The following is a 27,069-nucleotide window of genomic DNA, read 5'->3' on the forward strand; positions in this document are numbered from 1 at the left end:
TTTATGCAACAAATATTCCTTTTATACCCTACTATATGCCAACCTATTTTTACATTCCCTGATTACAGAAATAAGCAAAATATTTAAACATCTCTGCCTTCATGTAGTTTACATTCTTCAGATGGTAGATTATGTGGTAGATTTTTTTCTCTCAGTGTAGTCTCTTTTTCTTTTTCTTCCTTCCTTCCTTCCATCCTTCCTGCCTTCCTCCCTTTCTCTCTTCCTTCCTTCCTTTCTTTCTTTCCTTCCTTCCTTCTTTCTCTCTTTCCAAGGATTTTAGTGGCACATGGTTTCTAAGGAGAACATACTAGAACTTGGAAAGATGGTTAGAAATAAACCATTCTGTTTCATATTCCAAATAGCAGCTATCCTCTGGGAGATAAAGATTAGTAAGATGGAAAGAAACATAAAGGCTAAGCTTGTCCATCATCTTGGTCATTTGTTTTTCATGTAATTAGTTTATCATTGAGAATCATTATGTATTTAGCTAAAATTTGTAGATTCTTAACAAAGCTAATGAAATAATTCATGTTCATAGTGCTTTAAACATTTATGGTTTTGACAGCCTTGTGAAAGAGAATATAAGAAATAATCTCAAGTATTATCACTGAGAAAACAAATATTGTGTGATTTGCCCAGAATCAGATGTAAGATGTGGTACACAAATCAAGATCAACTTAAGTACTGTTATAATGAATTCTATAATATGATATATGTAATATAACTATACTTGGTACTAGTAGATTTTAAGAGAGTTTGGAATGAATATAATATCTTTATCAAAACTTTTATGTAATAAAAGGAATCACAAATGAATTGTATAGTATTTTTTACTTATGGTTTATATTCTATTTCACATATTTAATTTGTTGTTTCTTTGGCTTATAAATAGGTTTATAAGCATTATTTGCTTTAATGATAGTACTTGTAGTCTCAAAAGGTATAGTAAACAGTGAATCACTATGTCACAAGAGTTAATAAACATTGTCCAAAATTCTATGGTGTATATGGCTTGAATTGTGATGACAATGGGTTTTAATACCATTTATGTGCTTCATTTAAAAGTTTATTAGCAATAACATGGGTGAAAAGTAAACATTGATTTTATGTTGATGAGCAAAATAATCCCACAAATGTGATGCAAATATCAATATGTAACATATACAGTGCTCTTTATAATTTATGTGCAGATAAATCAGACTGTTCACAGATATGTGTATAAAAGATCAGATACAAACTATTTACTCAAGAAGAAAAATGTAGACCTTTCAAAACCACATCGCTGTTAGTTTTTTACAAAAGGTAAGCAAAATGAAGAATCACTTTTCTAGACATCTTGTCAAGGTAATCTCAGCCTAAATTTATCACAGATGTTTCTGAGGGTTTGTTATTAGATTTAATCTGCTAAGTTTAAGACTTTTAACATTTGTAAATGTACTCTTTTTTAAGGGACAATAATTATTTCAGTTAATTTTTAATACTTTTTATGTGATCCTCAATAGTTTATCAGGATCCAACTTGTCATTGGCAGATCATTTAACACAATAAATATCCACGTGGTTAATTAATTTGAAGAACTTAAAGTTAGCAAACATTTCCTCTCAATGGGTACCCTTTGCGTAAGTTAATTATCTAAATTTTTTATATAAATTAGGAAAATTTCAAAATTATTTTATACACATAAACAGTATATTTTGTTAAAAATTATACTTCTCATTCTTATACTTGTCAATATTAAACCTTTATGAATGCTTACTATGTTGTGTTTCATTCTCACCTCTTCTTATGTTGGTGGTTCCAGACCATGAAACAGCAATTTCAAGTCTCTGATAACTGTTGTGTGTGTGTTTGTGTGTGTGTGTGTGTGCATGTGTGTGTGTGTGCGCCAACTTGTTCCCAAGTATGACAGCTGCTGGTCTTTTCATTAGTATCTCTTTCATATTTTCATGCCATAAGAGCTGGCATACCAGAGAAGCAGCTACTTTTTCATCAATTTCTTTCTTGGATGCTTGCCAAAATGCTGTTGCCCATGTTCTTCTTTTGCATCATTTCATGAGCTCAAGTAGTCATGATGTATTCTGTTTAATACTTTTTGTCAAAGGTTATTGGAAATAGCTATGCAATCATCTTTCAGCAATACACCATTCACCATTGTGAGAGATGCCCTGATGTTCTCATATGCTCATGAGGCTTTTTTAGTTTACTTTTTCAGCCAACCTATACATAATAAAATTAATACATTGTTAACATGCAGTTCATGGCTATCTCCTGTGACATCTATCTGGATTTGTTTTCTGTAATAGGCAAGATAGTATGAATAGTTTCAATCTGCTTTTCCAGACCTGCAATATTACCAACAATAGTCCCAAAGTTAATAATTTTATACATGAACTTCAAAAGCATTGAGCATATTATCAAAATTTGAGCCTTAAGATCATGCTTATGCTGAAAATGAGAGCTGTTACATTATAGAGGTCTTGTATGTTCTCTCACTTGATGATTCTGAGTTTGTGGAGTGTTTTTTTTTTTTGTTTGTTTGTTTTTTTGCGGTACGCGGGCCTCTCACTGTTGCGGCCTCTCCCATTGCGGAGCACAGGCTCCAGATGTGCAGGCTCAGTGGCTATAGCTCATGGGCCCAGCCGCTCCGCGGCATGTGGGATCTTCCTGGACCGGGGCACGAACCCGTGTCCCCTGCATCAGCAGGCAGACTTTCAACCACTGCGCCACCAGGGAAGCCCAAATCATTTCCTTTGATTAGAAATAAAACAAAGTTTTAAGCTTGTGCTAGTTATAATATCATAGTCAACAAACTCATGTTCAAGTAATTTCACATTTTTGTTTTCAATAAGTCAGATTAATTTTGTTTCAGAACCTACATCCTAACAGACTGGCAGGAATTTGGAAACTCATGGTACTGAAACTTCCTCTTCCTGTGCTGATGTGCGAAATTATTGGGATTTCACAAAGCACAAGGGTATATGGCGAAGTTCTTCGCTAGCTCAGTGTGGTTACGCTGAGATAGACAAACAATGTCTCCTGGCATGGCTCCTTCAGGTCTACTCATTCTGTTGTTTTCATTCAAGTTTGGGGCACAGGAAATTGGATGTCTTTGGTAACCTTGGCTTAGGGTTGTGCCTCTTCTCTCTTAGATGCATTATTTGGTCATTTATTCTCTATAATGTTGCTTCCTCCCTTGGAGAGCTGCCAGAATCAAAGAACAAAATGTTGTCTCTTCTGAAATTATTCAACTCTTTACTCTTTCCAGCTCAGAGGAATTTAAGAACTGTTTCTCATCTGCAGAAAATATTCAAACTCTATTCTCTCCAATAGGCTTAGGATTTCCTGGTGTAGGTGAAAATAAAGTCTTTTTAAAAAAAAATTGTTAGCTGAATGATTTTTATTTTATTTTAATTTATTGTGGAAAGAACACTTGACATGACATCTACCCTCTTAAGTGTACAATCCATTATTGTTGACTAAAGGAAAAATATTTTACAGCAGATCTCTATAACCTATTCATCTTGCTTGACTGAAACATGCCTGCTGATTGCTCATTTCTCATTTCCTCTTTCCCCTTAGCTTCTGGCAACCATCATTCCACTCTTTGATTCTATGAATTTAATTATTTTAGATAACTCATATAAGAGGAATCATGCAGTATTTGCTTTTCTGAGACTGGCTTACTTCACTTAGCATAATGTTCTCAAGTTTCATCTGTGTTGTCCCATATTGCAGAATTTCCTTATTGTTCACAGCTGAATAGCAATCCATTGTATGTACATATCACATTTTTTTTTTATACTTTCCTCTGCCTATGGACATTTAGGTTGTTTCCACATCTTGGCTATTGTGAATAATGCTGCAATGAACATAGATGTGCTAATATATCTTTGAGATCCTGATTTCAATTCTTTTGTAAAATTACCCAGAACTGAAATTTCTTAATGATATGGTAGTTCTATTTTTAATTGTTTTGAGGAGTCTCCATACTGTTTTCCATAGATCTGGGGAATGAAGTCTTGATGACTACTTCTAATTAGATTCTGCTACATACTTCCCCTAAGAAATAAAGCTTCCTACTTGTTTGAAACAGAGAGGAAGGAGGAAAACACAAATGAGCAATTTGAAAAATTATCCAGTTACATGCTCATATCAACATAGCTTTTTGAAAATTTATAATATTTTCTAAAAATATTTTGAGTAATAGCAGCATAATTTAAATAAATGGACTCCCTCCTATGCTTTAACTTTGAATAATGAAATATTTAGATAAGCTCTTGTACATTTTTTCCTCCTCAAAGTCTCATTAATTTGTTAACACAATACTTACTGTTTTGGTGGTAGATAATGCACTGATGAATAAGTGAATATAGAAGAACCAAGTAAAGAGCACAGTATTTTAAGTATTTTTGATGTATCTTTAGATTTATAGCTTATTAAATATCATATTTTGTATACAAAAGAGCATTTTTTGATATCTGGGTTTAACTGCCAAGAGAAAATGGTATGGCATGGACAAGAAGTATAATAAGCAAAGATAAGAAAAAAGTGCTGTTTAAATGTTTAACAGAGAAGAAAGGTTTTCAAAAAATTAATAGAAAACTCAAAAGTAAAACTTCAGTGTAATGAAATTGATGGTAAAATAGTAAAAGGAGATTGATCAGTGCCAGTTTATCAGCAGTAAGCCTGGGAGAAATGGGCTACTTCTCTAGGCACCAACAAATCCAGCAACCTGTCAAGTAGTCACTCAACAAGGCATACACTTCCTGGACAGCAGAGGGTAAAGGCAAAATCATTGCTACTTTTGGCATTTATGCCTTTCAGGGTTCAAGTAACTCTGGGCAGTTAAGTTAAATTACTGCTCTTACTTTTTGATCTGCATAGCATGGAGTCTTATTTCTATTTTAACCTGCATAGTGTGGCATTTTGGATTATATAATTATTGCTTTTTTTTTAAGTTTGATACTTACAACTTAGTTCTACATCTCTAATTGTTCTTCTGGTTTAAGAAAGTATGTATATTGGCTAGTTTTATTACACATAAAAATTTGTCATAGTGAATTCTTTTTAATTTTTTCTCCTGAATTTGAATTAATGAATTTTTAATACTTCAGAAATATTCGTTTACTCTCTAAATATGACTAGGTGAATACTTGAGTTAACTGCTAAATTAGTAGATGTGGGGATTTTACTGTCAGGGTAAATTTTGTAAATTGTCTTATATTTTTCTAAGAATTTGGGCTGGACTCATGGAAAGTTTTAAGAACGTCATATTTTTCTGATAAGTAAATGTATTATGTTCTTTGTTTCTCACATTTTTACCTTCTTTACAATAGATCACATATCTTAGCATAGCACAACAAGCTTGATTTTTCTTTTTTACATCTTTATTGGAGTATAATTGTTTTACAATGGTGTGTTAGTTTTTGCTTTATAACAAAGTGAATCAGTTATACATATACATATGTCCCCATATCTCCTCCCTCTTGCGTCTCCCTCCCACCCTCCCTATCCCACCCCTCCAGGTGGTCACAAAGCACCAAGCTGATCTCCCTGTGCTATGCGGCTGCTTCCCACTAGCTATCGACCTTACGTTTAGTAGTGTATATATGTCCATGCCTCTCTCTCGCTTTGTACTTTTGATTAAATTTTAGTAGTTAGAGATTTCAACATTTTATCCTTTAATTGTATAAGTTTAATATGAATTACTACTTTCTTTCTACAACTTAGCACAACTGAATTCCACTATCTCCTGACATATATGCTATTATTATTTTAAATTTTAATTCTCTCTATATTTTAAACCTCTTTAGATAATACTTTACTACATATTATATTTTACTATACTTTAGATATACACTTAAAATGTTTATTATTCCTTCTTGTATCCAGAAGTTTTTATCTAGGACCATTCTTCTGATTTAAAAATACCCTGATTAACATATTTCCCTTGGTTTGGTGAATGCTCAAAAATTTTATCCATAAATATCTTCCACCTTCCTTTTTTTTTTTTTTTTTTTTTGCGGTACGCAGGCCTCTCACTGTGGCCTCTCCCGTTGCGGAGCACAGGCTCCGGCCGCGTAGGCTCAGCGGCCATGGCTCACGGGCCCAGCCGCTCCGCGGCATGTGGTATCTTCCCAGATCGGGGCACGAACCCGTGTCTCCTGCATCGGCAGGCGGACTCTCAACCACTGCGTCACCAGGGAAGCCCCCACCTCCTTTTTTTGAAAGCTATGTTACTGGGCATACAGTTTCAAGATGGCAGTTTTCCTCTGCATTCAACAGTCTGAAAATACCAGTCTACTGTCTTTGGGCTTGCATTGTTTTTGTTAAATCAGTTGTGAATTAAATTATGATTTCTTTGAAAGTACTCACTGACTTAGTGGTAAATAATATACTGTATACTATTAAAGTTTTCTCATGCTTTTTTTTTTTTACACAGTAGTTCTATGATGTGTCTATGTGTTTTGTTTTACTTTCTTTCTATGAATCTGATTTATTTTTTTTTAGAACTTCTTAAATCTGTGGCTTAACGACCTTAAAATTTTAGAAAATTTTCAGTTACTTTCTCTTTAAATATGTCTTCTGCACCATTCACTTGCTTCTCTTCCTCTGGGTGCCTATTTCACACATATTGACATTCTCACCATATGCCCTGTCTTTCATTCTCTCTTCTGTGTTTATTATCATCCTCCCCTTTCCCTCCTTTTATTATCTTCCCAGGCTCTTTTCTCAATATTTTCTTGTGACCTACTTTATAGTTTAACTATTTTCTTTCCAGCTGTAGCTAATCTGCTATTAAACCCATCCAATGACTTCTTACTTTCAGTCATTTTATTTATCAGTTCTAAAATCATAATGTGGTACTTATTAAAAATTTCAACTTCTCTGCCAAAATTTTCAATCTTGTATTTTATTTTCTTGACTGTTTTAAGCCCAGTTATTTTTAAAGTTTGTGCTGATTACTCCATTATCTGTACTTTTTGGTAAATTTGTTTCTAGTATGTATTGTTTCCCTTGGTTTTCTATCAAACTGGCTTTTCTTATCATGTGCCTGTTTATGTTTTACGTTTCAAACATTATATAAGAACATTTGGTAAATTATTTGAGGCTTAGGATAATATTTTCTCTCAGAGAAATGATTCATATTTATTTCCACTGGTATCTGTGGCTACCAGCAATCTCAGGTTACCTTGATCCAGTTTCACAGATTGAGATGATGTACAGGCCAGTCTATCACAGGCTTATCCCTACTCTCAAGGTGTATCCTTTCTTGATTCTAACCCAAAGCCTTGGACTTTTCTGTACCAGTATCCAGACTCCTTTCTGGATGGGTCTCTATCTACTACTTTTGTCTTCCTAGCCTACAGGTAAATCAGTAGCTCTGGTCCTCTTATGGGAAGGAAGATGCCTCTAGGGTGAATCATGGCTATAAAATGCCAGGCTGATCTCTCTGAAATTCTCTCTTTTGCTGGATATTTACTTTGCACTTTTTAACTGCCTTTTTGGTGCTCTTCTCTGATACCTACAGGTGGAATCATAAAGCATTTTGTTAAACTTTTATAATTGTTTTCAGTGGGTAGCTTGGTCTGAATTACATAGTCTACCAATGCTAAAAGTAGATTTCTCCCATAAATATGGGTGGGAGAGAAGGTATTGTTTTTTTTTTAGGAAATGCAACTGAAATTCCATAGACATGAATTAAGGCCTAGAGTGTTCTTCCTCCCTTCCTTTCTTCCTTCCTTCCTTCCTTCGTTCCTCCCTACCTCCCTCCTTCCCTTCCTTCCTTCCTTCCTTCCTTCCTTCCTTTCTTTCTTTCTTTCTTTCTTTCTTTCTTTCTTTCTTTCTTTCTTTCTTTCTTTCTTTCTTTCTTTCTTTCTTTCTTTTTCTTCCTTATAGCTCTTTTCTAGAAGAGATTGAATGTTTGTTCTGGGAAATTCTTGGTTTGACCCATTTTCTAATTTACTGCTCTTGCAACCAGTTGAGATTTTTTTCTTATGCACTGTAGACACTTTTTAGCTGCCAATATTTATTCATCCTTCCTAAGGAAATCTCAGTTTCTTCTTGTGGAATTAACTCTCTTTTATTGAGTATAGTCTACCTAGATTAACAGAGTGATTATTTTTAATTCTTGGACTGTCCCTCATATAATTTCCCTTCTTATAGCTGGGAAATTTCTTGACTTTACTGGTCATGGGGAAGACAGTGCCTATTCATCTTGCCTCCCTCTTTAAAATATAAATATGCCAGACACTCACTTTAGGCAGGAGTATCAGAATACAGCCCTTGAATTCTGACTCATGATCTCGTGAAACCAGGAACCAGAAACCAGGAACATTTTCATGGTGTACAGAGACTTATGTAGGTGGCATCCCATTTCTAGAGTAGTCATGGCAATGATGAGATTGACAGTGCAAGTCTTAATTGTAGCATCAGTAGTGCAAGCTAGTGTGTCTAGGGGTTATCAGTGGCAGTAGCAGGGTACTCCCTGGACTAGTTTTTTTTTTTTTTTTTTTTTAATATCTGTATTGGAGTATAATTGCTTTACAATAGTGTGTTAGTTTCTGCTGTATAACAAAGTGAATCAGCTATACATAAACATATATCCCATATCTCCTCTCTCTTGCATCTCCCTCCCACCCTCCCTATCCCACCCCTTTAGGTAGACAAAAAGCACTGAGCTGATCTCCCTGTGCTATGTGGCTGCTCCCCACTAGCTATCTATTTTACATTTGGTAGTGTTTATATGCCCATGCCACTTTCTCACTTAGTCCCAGCTTACCCTTCCCACTCCCCGTGTCCTACAGGCCATTCTCTATGTCTGCATCTTTATCCCTGCCTGGACTAGTTTTAAAGTGCAATTTTAGCTGTAATTCTGGTTGCATGGCACCTGAAACTGCTTCCCTAGCCCTCCCAATTTTCTGAAGATTACCAGAAATGCCTTACATGTCAATAAATCTCTCTTTTGCTTAAATCAATCACTGATAATTTATTTTCCTTGAAATTAAATCATTTACTGAACAAAATGAATATCCCAAATCTTTTCTCTATCATCTTTGAAACCTGAATGAGTACTTGAAGATTTTTTTAATATTCCATTTTTTTCTCTTAGCATCCCAGCAGTTCCAGGTGATAAGAATGTGATCTAAGCTTACACAAATAAACACTTTCTTCTTGACTGTCGATACAAAAATGAAATACCAGGTTCATTAAAACCAGTGGCAGTACTTAACTAGAGTATCTCTGTTAAAATACTTATCTATTTTCTAGCTCTTCAGAGATCCTCCAGGTCTGTTCATTTTTAAAACAGGTTCTCTAGTTTTCTTATCAACACTTTGCATTCACTTTATTTTCTATTAAATTCACATTTGTTTAAATTTGCCCAGGATGGTTTCTCTTGCTGCAAACAATGACCATAATTGATTATTACTATGGATTGAATTGAGTCCCCCAAAATTCACATGTTTAAGTCCTCATCCCCCGTACCTCAGAATGTGACTGTATTTGTAGATAGAGCCTTTAAAGAGGTAATTATGTTAAAATGAGGCAATATGGTGGACCTTAAATGCAATCTGATGGTGTCCTTATAAGAAGAGGAAATCTGGACACACAGTGAGACATCAGAAATTCTTACGCAAAAAGTAAAGGCCATGTAAAGACACAGCAAGAAGCTGGCCATCTGCAAGTCAAGGAGAAAGACCGGATAAACCAAACCTGCAGACACCTTGATCTTGGACTTCTAGCCTCCTGAACTGTAATAAAATAAGTTTCTATTGTTTAAGCTATCCAGTCTGTGGGGTTTGTTATGGAAGCTCTAGCATACTGATATATTTATAATAGGAATATGTGTAACAGAATATAAGAATGTTTTAATATCCTTATCGAGGCAACTTGGTATATTTCAGTTGAGGTCAGAAGGATAGATTTGACTAAGTCTCTGACAGGTAGAAAACTCAGATTAGAATAATTCCAAATTGATGAATGAGATGTATTGGTAAGAATTATAGTAGAAATAGTCTCAAAGTTTCATCTGCATGACCTGTTAGAAGAGAAAAAAAATAAAGTCTGGGAGAAGGATATAGGAGTTAACACAATTGGTAAAAATAAACCTAAAAGAAGCAAAGAAAGAAAAAGGGCAAAACTTAGCTTTAATGAAGGCCTGTATAGTAAACTCAGAAGGAGAAAAGGACAGAGGTGTGAATGCTGCATTCCACTTTTGGGGCATGATCTGGAAGTATCATAAATTGTCTCTGCTTACTTCCCATTGGGCAGAATTTTATAGACCTCAGAGAGGTGGCCACATGCTGAACTAATCCTCAGGCATGTCTATTATTAAAAAAGAGAAGAATGGTTTTTGTGCACAATCAGCAGTCTCTACTACACATAGAAATCACTTGTTATTCAACATATTTTTGGTTCTGACTCAGAACATGAAGAAAATACTACCAAGGTTTTTTGAAAATAAAAACCAAAGAAAACTCATACTCAATGCATTCAGGTAAAAAATTCAGGTACAAAGAACTCCAGGATTAGACAGCTACTTTAGTTAACAAATAAAATAGGCATTTTACAGAATTTGTGTGTAGGAAGCAAATTTCAATATATAAATTGGTTGGTTTAAAATTCAGTATATAAAATGAACTTAGCCACACTAAGGACCCTATAAGCATGACGGTGATATTCCAGTACAATGGAAATGGGGAAAGATGCCAACTGACGAAAAGTACTAAAAGAGTTGGAAGAGCCAAGGACATTAGTCACTAAAACTATTTCCTTAGTAATATTGGGTAATGATCACCACCAAATCTCCAATGAGAATGAACTGGAAGGGGGTATCAGAATTTCAATGAACAATTCTTTTAAAATGCTTTTAATTTCAGGTTTGATAAATCCTTTTGTCATTTTCATTAAGTCTAAGATTTTAATGCCCTCATTTAAGAATCTCAGTAGGATGAATCCTTTGTTGCTTATAATCAAAATTATGTTATTCTAAGTGGGCAAGAATAGTCAAACTTCCTTACAGAATTATCTGTACAGGCTCATTTCCCCTAAGCTATATATTGGATCATTTGTTTGAATCCAACAACTATGTGGTGATTAATAATGAAATATTCCATTTAATTTAATAAAAAATCTTATTAAAAACACTATCATATTATACACCATCAAAGATTATATGGAATGGTTTCAATATCTAACATATGTATACATTGCATATTAATTTTATAAAATGTAAATTAGAATGTATGTGTTTATATGAGATGCAGTCTCTTTAGTGGGTAATAATATTACAGAGGCAATAAAACTTGTCACAGCTGTGTGAACCTCAGGGGGGGGTCTTGTGTCACTAAATAATATAGGAGGCTTATCCAGAGAGGTAGATTCTCAAAGACATCAGGATATAATCACTTTCTCTGCAACAATAAGTGTTTGAGAATTTGAATGCTGTCTTATTACTAGATATTTAAAATATAGCTCTCTAACCAATTTGGCCATGCACCATATATATGTTCACTGGGATTTTTATTATTATGAGAAATGAACACTCACAAAATGGTGTTATATCATTACAAGTGGATTGACTGTGCTTTGTATGTCTTGAAAATTTAATTGAATTTGTTGATTTATTTCTAACAGTACACTAGGAATCTTCTTTCTATAAGTTTCTTTTTTTCTCTAAACAATGTGAAATGGGAATCTTAAAGATTTAACATGCCCTAAACTTGTACAGATTATATATGTCTTAAATAAATGGTGAAAATTTAAAAGTCTGATTATATAGATTAAAAAAATTAGTAGGTTTAAGATCACATCAGGGGACAATAGACTTTGCTCTTCCCTAGTGACAATTAATGTATCTAAAATATTATCCTAGGTTACATAGTAGTAACATTCTATTTTTAGCAACTCCCAAACTATCAATGTATTTGATGCATGTATCCCTGAACTCTAAGGATCTTCTCAGTACACGTCTCCTCAGACAACCAACATTTTGTTTTTTACTCTTCAAATAGCTCCCTCCTCATTTGATAAATCTCTGAAGTTCTACAAACAACATCATTCCGTTTCCCCTTTCAAAAGTTCAATAAATTCTAGTCTGTCATTTTAAAGATGGTTACAAAAAAAAAAAGAGGAAAAATATCCACATTTTCTTTCTTCCTCTTTGCAAAACTATTAATTTTTTATGCTACTATTGTGTAGATGGAAGTTAGACAGTAACAAAAAATATAGGGGCTAGTATATAATCTTTTCACAATAGAAATAGTAATTGCATTTCTAATCGCCATTGTCCAGGGTCATGTTTGCTGAAGTGGTCAAGAGATTAGAAAAGTCTTTGAACATGGTGCAATTTGAGATCATCTCTTTAATCTAATCAATAGGCAAAGAAAAAAAAGAGACTCTGGCAAAAGAAAATTTTGGACTTAATTTAGTTTTAGTTCCCCATACCTGACAGTCATTTCACTTGTGAGATAGGAAACATGGTATGGTTTATGTTAAGCTGTTTGATATGTACATCTCAATGGCTTCCCAACGCTCTTTTCTTAGGAGTAAACTCCTGCACTGGGCATACAAAGACCTGAAAAGTTTAGCCTCAGCCTACTTCCTGGGAGACTTCAGATGCCAAGTCTCCTCCATTTTTCTACTTTTTCCCACTATGATATTTCTCTAGTTCCTCATGTTCTCCATGTTTCCTACCACAACATAAACTTTACAGATGCTTTCCATTCTACTCTAAATATCTTTTACTCCCTTAACCTCAGCTCTCACTTTATGTGTCACTTTCTCAGGGACGCCTTCAATAACCAAGAAGAACAAGTCAAATCCTTATATTATAGACAATGCCATAGTTACATCTTTAAATTTTATGTATGCCTGTTTTATTCATATTTGTTTCTCTCATTATCATCTCCCCGTGGTCTAGAATACTACCTAGTAATATGTAGGAAGTTACTTAGTATTTTGAAAGAATTATTAGCACATATGATATCTATCTATACATCAAGATTGACAAAGATAATAGATGATCCAGGCATATAAAGCTGGGATGGGTCAAGTGGGATTATGATCTGCAACAACAAAAAAACCTTTATTCTCCTCTACCCATATTGCTTGTCCAAGCTCAATCTATTGTGAGGCTAGTTCTCTCTCATGATTTAGATGTATTTTTGAGCAGAATTTCTGAATTTTCTGGACACTCAGATAACAAAATCTCTTCTAATCACACCAAGGCAACAAAAGCAGTCTCATTTCAGAAAGTTATCTAGTTATGTATAATAATCAAAGTCTAAATTTCACTTAAAACTTCTCTCCTTTAACTATGGCATGAGTTAATGGGGATCCTGGGGTGAAATCACTTCCTTTGTCCTCAATCCAACTGTCATCCTTACAAAGTATGTTACACTGTTATTAACTATTTTAGGAAGAAAACAATTAAAGATCTTTATGTTGATTGTAAGTTTGTCAGATAGAAGTGCCTTCAAAAGAATTCTGCAGTGTTTAAAATTTTTGTAAATTTCAGCCTTCAGGCTAAAACCAGGAAAATCTTTTGTCACTTTCAATTCCAGCCTACAGCAATAATTCATATAATTTTGAAACTTGTGCATATTTCTCTATCCATAATCTTATCTTTCAAAGTGAGAACTCAGCGAAAATAGGTCCTATTTTCAGGAGCATCTGTAATGATTATGGCAAGGCTTTGATTGAGTCATATAGCTAAAACCCACGTAAGCTTGGCACTGAATAAACTCCTGTCTGTCTATTCTTTCTGAGAGTGGAGTTTCCTGTTTCACACACACACACACACACACACACACACACAAAAGCAAAAGCACTTCCCAAAGCTCAACTTAGGACTTAAGGTTCCATATTTAAATTCTGATATGTTAATAAACTTTACTAGAGAAAATGTCATATACTAGTCCCATTTCATTATAAAAATGTCATATACTAGTCCCATTTCATTATAAAAATGTAAAAGAGTTCAATGAGAATTCTTTTAGTTCTCTAAAAGAGAACTCATTTAGGACCTTATCTCTCTCTCTCAAATAGTTGATAACTGTCATGCCAGTAAAAGAGACTCTTACTAAGCATTTCAGGATAAGTCTTTGGCAACAATGACTGCAGAAGTGGAAATAAATGAGTCCTGGGAAAGGACGTCTCCTTTTATAAAATATCAGATGTGTATCTACACACAGGTGGGAAAACTGTGATGCTTAGCACACAGGTTACACATTATACATTTTACACATTAGACATTTTGCTAAATAAAGAAAAATTTCTCCACTTTAAGGGTACCGTTGGCCTTTGCAGTTTCTCCAATGAACACACAAATTATTTTTTATGCCATCACTTGACATAAAAGGAAATACTAGGAGCCACTAGTACTTACTTTAACGAGCCATTACTTTAAAATATATGAAGTTATATCAGAAGATCTTTAGGAAAAAATATCATTTGACAGGAAATAAAAATAATATTAACTACTATAAATTATTTAGAGAAAGACAATCCAGTAGAAAAAAATAAATGCTACATGACTGAAGAGATTCCTCACATAAAATGATATCCAAAATAGCCAATAATCATGAAAAAGTGTTCCACCCTATAAGTCACTGGAGACACCAGGAAATACAAACCGAAACAGTTAAAACTAAAGAGATTGCCAGTAGCAAGTTGTAATTAAAATGTAAATCAACTGGAACTGTTAACAGCCATACACTGATGCTGGGAGTTTAAAAATATAATCTTTTTGAGGCTTCCGGGAAGATGGCGGAAGAGTAAGACGCGGATATCACCTTCCTCCCCACAGATACACCAGAAATACATCTACACGTGGAACAACTCCTACAGAACACCTACTGAACGCTGGCAGAGACCTCAGACCTCTCAAAAGGCAAGAAACTCCCCACATACCTGGGTAGGGCAAAAGAAAAAAGGAAAAACAGAGACAAAAAAATAGGGCCGAGACCTGCACCAGTGGGAGGGAGCCGTGAAGGAGGACAAGTTTCCACACACTAGGAGCCCCGTCACGGGCGGAGACTGCCAGTGGCTGAGGGGGGAAGCTTCGGAGCCGCGGAGGAGAGCACAGCAACAGGGGTGCGGAGGGCAAAGCGGGGAGATTCCCGCACAGAGGGTCGGCGCCGACTGGTACTCACCATCCCGAGAGGCTCATCTGCTCACCCGCCAGGGCGGGCGGGGCTGGGAGCTGAGGCTCGGCTTCGGTCGGAGCGCAGGGAGAGGACTGGGGTTGGCGGCGTGAACACAGCCTGCAGGGGGTTAGTGCGCCACAGCTAGCCGGGAGGGAGTCCGGGGAAAAGTCTGGAGCTGCCGAAGAGGCAAGAGACTTTTTCTTCCCTCTGTTTCCTGGTGCTCGAGGAGAGGGGATTAAGCGCTCTGCTTAAAGGAACTCCAGAGACGGGAGCAAGCCGTGGCTAAAAGTGCGGACCCCAGAGACGGGCATGAGACGCTAAGGCCGCTGCTGCCACCACCAAGAAGCCTGTGTGCGAGCACAGGTCACTATCCACACCCCCCTTCCGGGGAGCCTGTGCAGCCCGCCACTGCCAGGGTCCCGGGATCCAGGGACAACTTCCCCGGGAGAACTCACGGCGCGCCTCAGGCTCGTGCAACGTCACGCCGGCCTCTGCCGACGCAGGCTCGCCCCGCCCCCCCCGTGCCCCTCCCTTCCCCCCCGCCTGAGTGAGCCGGAGTCCCGGAAGCAGCTGCACCTTTAACCCCGTCCTGTCTGAGCGAAGAACAGACGCCCTCAGGCAACCTACACGCACAGGCGGGGCCAAATCCAAAGCTAAGCCCCCGGAGCTGTGAGAACAAAGAAGAGAAAGGGAAATCTCTCCCAGCAGCCTCAGAAGCAACGGATTAAAGCTCCACAATCAACTTGATGTGCCCTGCATCTGTGGAATACATGAATAGACAACGAATCATCCCAAATTGAGGAGGTGGACTTTGAGAGCAAGATTTATTTTTTCCCCTTTTCCTCTTTTTGTGAGTGTATGCTTCTGTGTGAGATTTTGTCTGTATAGCTTTGCTTCCACCATTTGTCCTAGGGTTCTATCTGTCCGTTTTTTTTTTTCTTAATAATTATTTTTTATTTTAATAAATTTATTTTATTTTATCTTACTGTTTTATTTTACTTTATCATTTTTCCTTCCTTCCCTCCTTCCTTCCTTCCTTCCTCCCTCCCTCCTTTCTTTTCTTTCTTTCTTTCTTTCTTTCTTTCCTTCTACTTCTACTAATTCTTTCTTCTTTTCTACTTTTTCTGCCTTTTATTCTGAGCCGTGTAGATAAAAGGCTCTTGGTGCTGTAGCCAGGAGTCAGTGCTGTGCCTCTGAGGTGGGAGAGCCAACTTCAGGACACTGGTCCACAAGAGACCTCCCAGCTCCACATAATATAAATTGGTGAAAATCTCCCAGAGATCTCCATCTCAACACCAGCACCCAGCATCACTCAACGACCAGCAAGCTACAGTGCTGGACACACTATGCCAAACAACTAGCAAGACAGGAACACAACTCCTCCCATTAGCAGAGAGGCTGCCTAAAATCATAATAAGTCCACAGACACCCCCAAAACACACCAACAGACGTGGACTTGCCCACCAGAAAGACAAGATCCAGCCTCATCCACCAGAACACAGGCACTAGTGCCCTCCACCAGAAAGCCTACACAACCCACTGAACAAACCTTAGCCACTGGGGACAAACACCAAAAACAATGGGAACTACGAACCTGCAGCCTGCAAAAAGGAGACCCCAAGCACAGTAAGATAAGCAAAATGAGAAGACAGAAAAACACAGAGCAGTTGAAAGAGCAAGAAAAAAACACACCAGACCTAACAAATGAAGAGGAAATAGGCAGTCTACCTGAAAAAGAATTCAGAATAATGATAGTAAAGATGATCCAAAATCTTGGAAATAGAATAGACAAAATGCAAGAAACATTTAAAAAGGACATAGAAAAACTAAAGATGAAACAAGCAATGATGAACAACACAATAAATGAAATTAAAAATACTCTAGATGGGATCAATAGCAGAATAACTGAGGCAGAACAGATAAGTGACATGGAAGATAAAATAGTGGAAATAACTACTGCAGAGCAGAATAAAGAAAAAAGAATGAAAAGAACTGAGGACAGACTCAGAGACCTCTGGGACAACATTAAATGCAACAACATTCGAATTATAGGGGTCTCAGAAGAAGAAGAGAAAAAGAAAGGGACTGAGAAAATATTTGAAGAGATTATAGTTGAAAACTTCCCTAATATGGGAATGGAAATAGTTAATCAAGTCCAGGAAGCACAGAAAGTACCATACAGGATAAATCCAAGAAGAAATATGCCAAGACACATATTAATCAAACTGTCAAAAATTAAATACAAAGAAAACATATTAAAAGCAGCAAGGGGAAAACAACAAATAACACACAAGGGAATCCCCATAAGGTTAACAGCTGATCTTTCAGCAGAAACTCTGCAAGCCAGAAGGAACTGGCAGGCCATATTTAAAGTGATGAAGGAGAAAAACCTGCAACCAAGATTACTCTACCCAGCAAGGATCTCATTCAGATTTGTTGGGGAAATTAAAACCTTTACAGACAAGCAAAAGCTGAGAGAGTTCAGCACCACCAAACCAGCTTTACAACAAATACTAAAGGAACTTCTCTAGGCAAGAGACACAAGAGAAGGAAAAGACCTACAATAACAAAGCCAAAACAATTAAGAAAATGGGAATAGGAACATACATATTGATAATTACCTTAAATGTAAATGGACTAAATCCTCCCACCAAAAGACACAGATTGGCTGAATGGATACAAAAACAAGACCCATATGTATGCTGTCTACAAGAGACCCACTTCAGACCTTGAGACACATACAGACTGAAAGTAAGGGGATGGAAAAAGATATTCCGTGCAAATGGAAGCCAAAAGAAAGCTGGAGTAGCAATTCTCATACAGACAAAATAGACTTTAAAATAAAGACTATTAGAAGAGACAAAGAAGGACACTACATAATGCTCAAGGGATCGATCCAAGAAGAAGATATAACAATTGTAAATATTTATGCACCCAACATAGGAGCACCTCAATACATAAGGCAAATACTAACAGCCATAAAAGGGGAAATCAACAGTAACACATTCATAGTAGGGGACTTTAACATCCCACTTTCATCAATGGACAGATCATCTAAAATGAAAATAAAAAAGGAAACAGAAGCTTCAAATGATACATTAAACAAGATGGACTTAATTGATATTTATAGGACATTCCATCCAAAAACAACAGAATACACATTTTTCTCAAGTGCTCATGGAACATTCTCAAGGATAGATCATATCTTGGGTCAGAAATCAAGCCTTGGTAAAGTTAAGAAAATTGAAATTGTATCAAGTATCTTTTCCGACCGCAACGCTTTGAGACTAGATATCAATTACAGGAAAAGATCTGTAAAAAATACAAACATATGGAGGCTAAACAATACACTACTTAATAACGAAGTGATCACTGAAGAAATCAAAGAGGAAGTAAAAAAATACCTGGAAACAAATGACAATGGACACACGGCCCAAAACCTATGGGATGCAGCAAAAGCAATTCTAAGAGGGAAGTTTATAGCAATACAATCCTACCTTAAGAAACAGAAAACATCTCGAATAAACAACCTAACCTTGCACCTAAAGCAATTAGAGAAAGAAGAATAGAAAAACCCCAAAGTTAGCAGAAGGAAAGAAATCATAAAAATCAGATCAGAAATAAATGAAAAAGAAATGAAGGAAATGATAGCAAAGATCAATAAAACTAGAAGCTGGTTCTTTGAGAAGATAATTGATAAACCATTAGCCAGGCTCATCAAGAAAAAAAGGGAGAAGACTCAAATCATAGAATTAGAAATGAAAAAGGAGAACTAACAACTGACACTGCAGAAATACAAAAGATCATGAGAGATTACTACAAGCAACTCTATGCCAATAAAATGGACAATCTGGAAGAAATGGATAAATTCTTAGAAATGCACAACCTGTCAAGACTGAATCAGGAAGAAATAGAAAATATGAACAGACCAATCACAAGCACTGAAATTGAAACTGTGATTAAAAATCTTCCAACAAACAAAAGCCCAGGACCAGATGGCTTCACAGGCGAATTCTATCAAACATTTAGAGAAGAGCTAACACCTATCCTTCTCAAACTCTTCCAAAATATAGCAGAGGGAGGAACACTCCCAAACTCATTCTACAAGGCCACCATCACCTTGATACGAAAACCAGACAAGGATGTCACAAAGAAAGAATACTACAGGCCAATATCACTGATAAACATAGATGCAAAAATCCTCAACAAAATACTAGAAAACAGAATCCAGCAGCACATTAAAAGGATCATACACCATGATCAAGTGGGGTTTATTCCGGGAATGCAAGGATTCTTCAATATATGCAAATCAATCAATGTGATAAACCATATTAACAAATTGAAGGAGAAAAACCATATGATCATCTCAATAGATGAAGAGAAAGCTTTCAACAAAATTCAACACCCATTTATGATAAAAACCCTGCAGAAAGTAGGCACAGAGGGAACTTCCCTCAACATAATAAAGGCCATATATGACAAACCCACAGCCATCATCATCCTCAATGGTGAAAAACTGAAATCATTTCCACTAAGATCAGGAACAAGTCAAGGTTGCCCACTATCACCACTCTTTTCAACATAGTTTTGGAAGTTTTAGCCACAGCAATCAGAGAAGAAAAGGAAATAAAAGGAATCCAAATTGGAAAAGAAGAAGTAAACTGTCACTATTTGCACATGACATGATACTATACATAGAGAATCCTAAAGATGTTACCAGAAAACTACTAGAGCTAATCAATGAATTTGGTAGAGTAGCAGGATACAAAATTAATGCACAGAAATCTCTGGCATTCCTATACACTAATGATGAAAAATCTGAAAGTGAAATCAAGAAAACACTCCCATTTACCATTGCAACAAAAAGAATAAAATATCTAGGAATAAACCTACCTAAGGAGACAAAAGACCTGTATGCAGAAAATTATAAGACACTGATGAAAGAAATTAAAAATGATACAAATAGGTGGAGAGATGTACCATGTTCTTGGATTGGAAGAATCAACATTGTGAAAATGACTCTACTACCTAAAGAAAGCTACAGATTCAATGCAATTCCTATCAAGCTACCAATGGCATTTTTCACAGAACTAGAACAAAAAATTTCACAATTTGTATGGAAACACAAAAGACCCCCAATAGCCAAATCAATCTTGAGAACGAAAAACAGAGCTGGAGTAATCAGGCTCCCTGACTTCAGAGTATACTACAAAGCTACAGTAATCAAGACAGTATGGTACTGGCACAAAAACAGAAATATAGATCAATGGAACAGGATAGAAAGCCCAGAGATAAACCCATGCACATATGGTCACCTTATCTTTGATAAAGGAGGCAGGAATGTACAGTGGAGAAAGGATAGCCTCTTCAATAAGTGGTGCTGGGAAAACTGGACAGGTACATGTAAAAGTATGAGATAGATTACTCCCTAACAGCATACACAAAAATAAGCTCATAATGGATTAAAGACCGAAATGTAAGGACAGAAACTGTCAAATCTTAGAGGAAAACATAGGCGGAACACTCTATGACATAAATTACAGCAAGATCCTTTTTTACCCACTTCCTAGAGAAATGGAAATAAAAACAAAAATAAACAAATGGGACCTAATGAAACTTCAAAGCTTTTGCACAGCAAAGGAAACCATAAACAAGACCAAAAGACAACCCTCAGAATGGGAGAAAATATTTGCAAATGAAGCAACTAACAAAGGATTAATCTCCAAAATTTATAAGCAGCTCATGCAGCTCAATAACAAAAAAACAAACAACCCAATCCAAAAATGGGCAGAAGACCTAAATAGTCATTTCTCCAAAGAAGATATTCAGACTGCCAACAAACACATGAAAGGATGCTCAACATCATTAATCATTAGAGAAATGCAAATCAAAACTACAATGAGATATCATCTCACATCAGTCAGAATGGCCATCATCAAATATCTAGAAACAATAAATGCTGGAGAGGGTATGGAGAAAAGGGAACGCTCTTGCACTGCTGGTGGGAATGTGAATTGGTACAGCCACTATGGAGAACAGTATGGAGGTTCCTTAAAAAACTACAAAAAGAACTACCTTGTGACCCAGCAATCCCACTACCGGGCATATACCCTGAGAAAACCATAATTCAAAAAGAGTCATGTACCAAAATGTTCATTGCAACTCTATTTACAATAGCCCGGAGATGGAAACAACCTAAGTGTCCATCATTGGATTAATGGATAAAGAAGATGTGGTACATATATAGAATGGAATATTACTCAGCCATAAAAAGAAACGAAATTGAGCTATTTGTAATGAGGTGGATAGACCTAGAGTCTGTCATACAGAGTGAAGTCAGAAAGAGAAAGACAAATACCGTATGCTAACACATATATATGGAATTTAAGGAAAAAAATGTCATGAAGAACCTAGGGGTAAGACAGGAATAAAGACACAGACCTACTAGGGAATGGACTTGAGGATATGGGGAGGGGGAAGGGTAAACTGTGACAAAGCGAGAGAGAGGCATGGACATATATACACTACCAAACGTAAGGTAGGTATCTAGTGCGAAGCAGCTGCATAGCACAGGGAGATCAGCCCGGTGCTTTGTGACCGCCTGGAGGGGTGGGATAGGGAAGATGAGAGGTAGGTAGACGCAAGAGGGAAGAGATATGGGAACGTATGTATATGTATAACTGATTCAATTTGTTATGAAGCAGAAACTAACACACCATTGTATTGCAATTATACTCCAATAAAGATGTAAAAATATATATATATAATCTTTTATCTATTAAATTTGAGCATACACATACCCTCTGAAATATACATAACAAATATATGCATACTTGCACCAAAGCACAAGAATGTACAAGATTTCCCATGAAATTATTGTTTTGAATAGCCTCAAATTAGAAACAACCTGCATGTCTATTTTAGTTTGTTCATGTTGCCATAGCACACAGGCTGGGTTGCCTAAACAATGGAAATTTATTTTCTCAGAGTTCTTGAGGCTGGATAGTCCAGGATCAATGTACTGGCAGGGTTTGGCTTCTGGTGAGACTTCTCTTCCTGGCTTGCAGATGGCTCTTTTCTTGTTGTGCCCTCACTTGGCAGAGAGAGTGAGAGACAGAGACAGAGATCTTTTCCTCTTAGAAGGCAACAGTCCTATCAGATTAGGGTGCTACCCTTAATGACTTCATGTAACCTTAATTACCTCTTACAGATCCTACCTTCAGAAAGAGTCACAGTGAAGGGTTAGAGCTTCAATATATGATGGAAGCGGGGCATCCTTCAGTCTCTATATGTCCATCAAAAAACAAGTATATAAATCTTTATATAGTCATTCAAATGATTAATATGCATCAACAAAAATGAACGAATTGCTGCTACATACAGCAACTTGGACTCATTCCACAAATAAATACAAGCCAGTAAAAAGGTAGTGAGAGAAAAAAAAAAAAAACAAAGTAGATGGTATAGTTCCATGTTTACGAAAGGCAAAGATACTTAATCTAATACATGGTGTGAGCAGTCAGAAAAGTGATTACCTTGAGTAGGACAGAAGGACAGATATTGGAAAGGGGAATTTTAGGGAGCTACTGGTAATGTTCCATTTCTAACTTTTGTGGTGATTACACAGTTGTGTTCATTTGTGATAATCAGGCTGTACACATCTGATTTGTGGACTTTTGTGTTTGTATATTCCTTCAAGAAAAAAAGTTTTTTAAATATTTTAAAAGGCCTTTAATGGCCTCTTCATAGGCTTTACTTTTCATCTACTCTAAGACATGAAATAGTTTACAGACCATTATCTATGACTTGAAAATTTAGCAAATCCTCTTCATTAATGTGTGATTCCTGGTTCCATTTATTGTACAATTCAATAAAGAGGTCTGTTTTGTCCTTCAAGATAAAGTATATGCCTTAGAAAAAAAATACAAAATTTTCAAACCTATTTTTTATGACAAAAAACATTTATAATTGAATAAATTTAACATATCTTTTACTTTATTGTTCTTCATTACTTCATGGGAAACGGAGAAAAGCATTCTGACATTTATGTTAAATTATTTCTGATAATGAAAATTAAGCTAACATGTATGTAGCAATTAACATGTGTCTTTGACATTGTCCATATTAATATAATCATGAGGTAAATTAAGACAGTTACCTGTTATAATAATTATTAGTTACTTTAAAATATTCTAATTAAACACACACACTAACTTAGCTCCCACTAGGCTGTGATACTTAAGATTTTATATTATGTCTTCTACTAACCTTTCAGATTACTGAAATGTTTTTGGAGTAAAATGATATTTTAATAGTCTGAGTTAGCAAAATAATGCATACTTTCTCAGCACAATTTCAACATAACATAAAAGGGATGGAATAAATAATATAAACATTTTATCCAAATTACACATTCTTTAATGGTCATCCTTGGTTCCATATTTTAAGCTGATTTTTCCTTTCTGGTCCTATAACCTTTCTTCTGCTATAACATTCATTCCTGTGATGCCCTCTACCCATAATTGCTTTCACATGTTTGGTTGAACACTGATTGAATTTTATCTTCCCTTTTAGAATGGCCTCATTTCTCTGATAATCTCTGGGCTAAAAAAATCTTTCTAAGCATCTGGCTTATTTGTGTTGATGTTGAATTCTGCATTAGTGAAGGCACTGCAGATCAAGATGCTATAAACACAAGGTGAAGCTTTTTAAAGTGAAGTCATGAATTGATAGAGAGGCAAAAGAAAAAATAATGTTCACAGCAAAAACTGAACTCCATATCTCTCTTAATTTAATATGCCCTGTGCTCTAAAGTGGAAATTTAACAGCACCCCTTATTATTCTTTATGTATAGAATGGGCACCTGATTTGTGGATGCTTGATTATATTCGTAAAGAAAGACCCTGTATTTTTTTCCATAACATTCTTTTACTTTGAAACATCTCAGAGTTACCCTTAAATATATCTGAATGTAACATAAAACCAAAGAAGTCAAGACTGTTGGAAAAAGATGAACGAACATATCTCAAAACCTGAGTTAAATATGTCCTTAAAAAATATTTCATCAGTGTCTGTCACTGCCTCTTTTATGTAGTTCAAAAATCTTACTATAGGTGTAGAATTTGACATTCTTTGGGCAATTGAACACTGACTGCATTGTCACAGCAAGTTGACATCAAATTCTTTCACACAGGTCTCTGTTTTGTAATGTGATACATGGGGAACATTTACTGTTCAATAGCCCTCAAAACTTTTACTTCCATTTGGATGGTGAGCCATAATGTAAAAAGCTCAGTAAGACCTGACATCAGTTCCAGAGTCCCCTGTGAAAATAGTGTTTGCAACTTTGTAGCTGAAATGGAGAACAGCATATTCCATGCGGACAGCAGGTGAAACAGATGGTGAGGAAAGTGACTCCTTATCTGAACACCTAAAACATAGACATTAAAGTCCTTGTGAATTTGCCTTTTTTGTTGTTGTTAAGAAAATCATGTCTTTTTTGAAGAACAGAACCACTGTTGTTTTTTTTTATCATCTTTATTGGAGTATAACTGTTTTACAATGGTGTGTTAGTTTCTGCTGTATAACAAAGTGAATCAGCTATACATATACATATATCCCTGTATCTCCTCCCTCTTGCGTCTCCCTCCCACACTCCCTATCCCACCCCTCTAGGTGGTCACAGAGCACCGAGCTGATCTCCCTGTGCTATGCGGCTGCTTCCCACTAGCTATCTATTTTACATTTGGTAGTGTATATATGTCCATGCCACTCTCTCACTTCGTCCAAGCTTGCCCTTCCCCCTCCCCGTGTCCTCAAGTCTATTCTCTATGTCTGCATCTTTATTCCTGTCCTGCCCCTAGGCAGAATCATTGTTTTTCTTTACTGGAGAGACCAGAAAAAATTGAGATGAATCATGGGTAAGAGAGAAAACATGAATCAATAATGAATCATTATCAAACCTGAACTCATCATTATCTTCCCCAGTTGCACACCCATCATCCACTACTTCCTCTGTCATTACTGGCAAATCACCACTGCCTTCCTCTACCTAAAGTGTATCATTTCCACTCTCACCAGGCCAGAAAGGAAAGTGGAAGTGTTCTTTAGAGATACACCTCTTCCTCATCACTCATATTCACTTCATCTTGTTTAATTCTCACATATGTCTCAAAAGCCTTCTCCTCTCTACATTCTAATCATTGGTGCCATCATTCAGACCATCTTAATTTTTTTAAAAAAATTGAAGTATAGTTGATCTATAGTATTATATGATTTGCAGGTGTACAATATAGTGATTCACAATTTTTAAAGGTTATAATCCATATATAGTTATTATAAAATATTGGCTATATTCCCTGTGTTGTAAAACATATCCTTGTAGCTTATTTTACATGTAATAGTTTGTACCTCTTAATCCTCTACCCCTATATTGCCCCTTTCCCCATTGGTAACCACAAGTTTGTTCTCTGTGAGTCTGCTTCTTTTTTGTTATATTCACTAGTTTGTTGTATTTTTTAGGTTCTCCATATAAGCAATATCATACAGTATTTGTCTTTCTCTGTCTGACTTATTTCACTTAGCATAATACCCTCCAAGTCCATCCAAGTTGCTGCAAATATCATTTTTTATGGCTGAGTAGTATTCCATTGTGTAAATGTACCATATCTTCTTTATCCATTCGTCTGTTGATGGACACTTAGGTTGCTGCCATATTTTGGCAATTGTAAATAATGGTGCTATGAACATTGAGGTGCATCTTTTTGAATTAGTGTTTTTGTTTTGTTGGATATATACCCAGGAGTGAAATTGCTGGGTCATATGGTAGTCCTATTTTTAGATTTTTGAGAAACCTCCATACTGTTTTTCTACAATAACTACACCAGTTTACATTCCCACCAGCAGTGTAGAAGTGATCCCTTTTCTCCACATCCTCAACAACATTTGTTATTTGTGTTCTTTTTGATGATGGCCATTCTGACAGGTGTGAGGTGATAACTCATTATGGTTTGATTTGCATTTTCTTGACGATTAGTAATGTTGATCGTCTTTTCATATGCCTGTTGGCCATCTGCATTTTCTCTTTGGAAAAATGTCTGTTCAGGTCTTCTGCCCATTTTTTTTTTAAATTGGGCTTTTTTTTTTTTTTTTGATGTTGAGTTGTATGAGTCATTTATATATTTTAGATTTTAACCCCTTATTGGTCATATCACTTGCAAATATTTTCTCCCATTTAGTAGGCTAACTTTTTGTTTTGTCGAAAGTTTCCTTGCTGTGCAAAAGCTTTTAAGTTTAATTAGGTCCCATTTGTTTATTTTTGCTTTTTTTTTTTTCCTTTGCTTTAGGAGATAGGTCAAAGAAAATATTTCTACAATTTATATAAATGTGTGTTCTGCCTAGGTTCTCCTCTAGGAGTTTCATGGTTTCTGGTCTAACATTTAGGCCTTTAACCATTTTGAGCTTATTTTCATTTCTTTTTTCAGAATAGTTATGATAGCTGGTCTTCATACCAGCTTTCCAGGTTTGTCTCTTCAGAAAATCTACAGTGCCACTTCCAAAGTCTTATTCTTAAATGCATCTTTGTGTATGTTACTGAAATGTTTGACTTGCACCAATGACATTCTATCACCTACTATAAAGTCTAAGTTTTCATTCTTAGTGTACACATTCCTTCACGATTTTACATAATATTCAAAGGGCTACGTCAGCTTCTTCATGTGGCCTTGGCTTCTAATTATCAATAACTCCATGTCATTCTCTGATTATATCATACCTCTAAATCTATGGATAACATGTGCTGGCTCTGGAATATTAGATTAAGTTTCAGTTTCAAGAAACATAAACCATGCTAGCTATCTTACAGAGACATAATACAGGTAAATAGGTGTTGACACAATCACTGGGAATGCTGAAGAATCAT

Source organism: Leucopleurus acutus (assembly GCF_964270905.1).
Source record: "Leucopleurus acutus genome assembly, chromosome: 11".
In the NCBI taxonomy this organism is placed as follows: domain Eukaryota; kingdom Metazoa; phylum Chordata; class Mammalia; order Artiodactyla; family Delphinidae; genus Leucopleurus; species Leucopleurus acutus.